The 3285-nt window shown below is 41.6% G+C and overlaps 1 long non-coding RNA gene across 1 annotated transcript; it reads left to right on the top strand.

Moving 5' to 3' along the window:
• The first annotated feature begins 461 nt into the window (after positions 1-461).
• On the top strand, positions 462-1852 carry LOC131383033 (uncharacterized). Its single transcript, XR_009212730.1, has 3 exons — positions 462-572; positions 1091-1299; positions 1486-1852. It is a non-coding gene; the product is annotated as an uncharacterized LOC131383033 (long non-coding RNA).
• The last annotated feature ends 1433 nt before the right edge of the window (positions 1853-3285 follow it).

Here is a 3285-nt window from a genome sequence, read left to right as displayed (position 1 = left end):
TATTTTTAAATTATTTTTAGAGATAGAGTCTGACTGTGTTGCTCAGGCTGGCCGTGAACTCCTCCCACCTCAGCCTCCCAAAGAGCTGAGATTACAGGCATGAGCTATCATGCCTGGCCTAGATCTTAGTTTCAATGGAGACCAATTTATTAAGGTTTTCTTTTGGTGTGTGAGTGTGTATCTTGCTTTTGCTATTGAATCTAAGAAATTTCAAGGCTACCAAGATTTTCTCCTCTATTTTCTTTTACAAGTTTTATCATTTTAGCTCTTACATCCAGAATTATGATCTATTTCAAGTTAGTTTTTATACGTGATGTTAGATTTTTTTTGGCACTGTCAGTTTTTACTTATTAATATTTCTCTGCAATCTTATCATATGTGTACATAAAGAGCTTCCTTTTGTTTTTCCAGGTACAACAGCAGGTTCTTTTCTGATTCCTCGAAGTCCTGCATGGGGTGGAGGCAGAGATAGAAGAGAATGTAAACACTGGGTTCCACCCTCTGGAGCTTAAGGGAAGACCCCTTACCCAGACAGGGACCGACTGGAGAGGTGGAAGGGAACAAGGTGAAAGGTAGGGGTACTGGTGAGAGAAAGCAGGGGGGCCTGAGAACACAGAGGAAGGTGGTTGAGAAATGTTCTCTCATATGCTCTTTAAGAAAAGCAAATGCCCCTTTTTTGTCCCAGAAAGCATGTCTCTTTATCTAGAATTAGGCCGTGTGCCCACTCCTGAAACAGTAGTTATGACCCAGGGATGAGATTTTGCCCAATACCTCAGGCCTGGCTTGCATGTGCCATTCCTAGGGCCAGGAGTGGAGTCAGAATCCTCAAATGACATGCTACACCTGAGGGTGTCCACACTCAAGTAAAATTGGGATGGATACCAAGAGAAGGGGTTACGTTCCCTTCTCACAATGCCTCTGTTCAAGTACTACGGGCTTTTAGAGTTTGCCATACTGTACCCCCACCCCAGCCTCCCTCACCCTAGTCTCTCTGAGGAGGGGCCTTTTACTTCTCTGAATGACCTGTGGTATTGATTTTCTGCATTTTTCAAATTTTCAATCATCCTACTTGTTAATTTACTTTCTGCAGATGCTGTCATCTCCCTGCTCTGCTATGTCTTCATTCCTCACAGTACCCGAACACAAAGCTGTGGTGTTATCAGACTTTTACTGAAGGTTTGGGGTCCCGAAGAGGATTATAACATAGCACAAAACTCAGAACTGAACATTGATAATGTCATTATCAATATCCAAAAGTTTCCTGACCAAACCCATTTTAAGGACTGCGGTAATTTAAAAGTATGTCTACAAATTAGTTGATACTTCTTTATTCAAAAGGTGGAGCCTAATTCCCCTCCCGTTAAATGTGGGCTAGGAGTTAGTGACTCACTTTTAACAAATAATGTGTGGCAGAAGTGAAGATATTTGACTTCTGAGGCTAAGTCATACAAAGGATAAAGTTTCTACCTGGCTTGTTCTCTTTAGGATCACCCTGGGGGAAGCCAGCTACCATGTAATGAAGGTACTCAAGCAGCCCTGGGAAAGAACCATGTGAAAAGAAACTGGGGCCTCCCACCAATAGCCAGCATCAACTTGCCAGCCATGCATGCCATCTTGGAAAGATATCCTCTAGTTCCAGCCAAGACTTTAGCCGCCTATAACCCCAGCTGACATCTTGATTGCAACCTCATGAGAAGATCCTTAGTTGAGGGGCAACCAAACTCCTGACCCACTGAAATTGTGAGAGATAATAATGCTTATTGTTATTTTAAGCCACAAAGTTTTGGAGTAATTTGCTATGTAGCAACAGATAAGTAATAGAGTCTCTCATGGGCTGTTTTCTTCCGTCTTATCTGCCATCTTGCCTTGATCCTTCCTCTTTTTTCATCTCTTTTTCTTTTTTCCTTCCAGAGCTCCCCAAACCCAGTCTCTAGAGGGAATGCTCAAAATTACTGTATTTCACTTTGCAGAGTAATTTAAGTCTTCTTGGTCTAAACATCTCCCATGTAGATTAAGCCCACGGGATTCCATCTTTTCGGACCAAATATACCTGTTAAGGTCCAAAACAGATAATTCTGTCTTCCTACCAGGCCCAGTGGCATCAGGTCCAATCAGACAGCTGCCAGCTTGCCCTAACAGAAGTAGATATAGGCAAAATACTATAAGAGCAAAAAATAAGAAGCATGTAAACTGACTTGGGGGCTCATGGAGGAGGTAATATTTGAGTTGAGTTTTTAAGGATATGTAGGAGTTCATTTGGTAGAGAAGTGAATGAAAGTTACTTATGCAGAGTAACAGCAAGCAAAAAGGCTCAGAGGTGAGAAAAGTTATAATCAATGCTGAGAACTTTAAATATGTAAGGGTTCTGGGTGACAACATCTATTAGTGAGCTTGGAAGCTTTTGGGGGCTAGATAATATCAGACATTGAAAGCCATATGTATCAGGAGACTACAGACAACGTAAATCCCTGATTCACTGACTTAAAAATAAGAACAATAAGGAATTTACTATTTCAAATAATAAGCCCAAGGTAAGACTGCTCCAATGTCTTAATTTAGCAGCTTGATGATGTTATCAAGAACCCAGTTTGCTTCTGTATTTCTATTCTGTTATCCCCAGTCTTGTACCCTCATGATTATAAGATGGTTACAGCAGCTCCAGGCATCATGTCCTTAAGATTACACCTGGACAGCCTGGGCAACATGGTAAAACCCCTTCTCTACCAAAAATACAAAAAACTAGCCAGGTGTGGTGACGTGTGCCTGCAGTCCCACTTACTCAGGAGGCGGGAGGATCGCTTGAGCCTGGGAGGCAGAGGTTGCAGTCAGCCGAGACTGCACCACCACACTCCAGCCTTGGTAACAGAGTGAGACCCATCTCAATGACAACAACAACAAAAAGATCACACCTGGAAGTAGAACGGGGGCCTTCTCTTCTTTTTCTCTCATTATATAAATTTTTTAAAAAAAGAAATGGGATCTTGCTATATTGCCCAGGATGGAGTATGGTGGCTACTGATAGGCACAATCATAACATGCATCCAGAGAAAATTGCAAATATAATTGTAAGGCAAGCCTTTAAAGAGCAGTTAAAAACTTGTTTTGAAATACGGGTTTCTAGAATTTGTTGAGTTACAGCAAATGAAATAGAGAAATAGTCTCAATGCTTTTTAATTTGTCCTGCTGACTGGAAACCTTAGAACTCAGCCTTATGAGCTCTTAATCAGATAAGCACTGTGGGTTTTTGCAAAGAATCATGCTTGACAAATGCTTGAGGGCATATGG

The sequence above is a fragment of the Hylobates moloch genome, unplaced genomic scaffold (genome assembly GCF_009828535.3).
Source record: "Hylobates moloch isolate HMO894 unplaced genomic scaffold, HMol_V3 SCAFFOLD_3, whole genome shotgun sequence".
Lineage (NCBI taxonomy): Eukaryota > Metazoa > Chordata > Mammalia > Primates > Hylobatidae > Hylobates > Hylobates moloch.
Note: the sequence above shows the minus strand (reverse complement) of the source record. Positions and strands in the feature narration are given on the sequence as shown.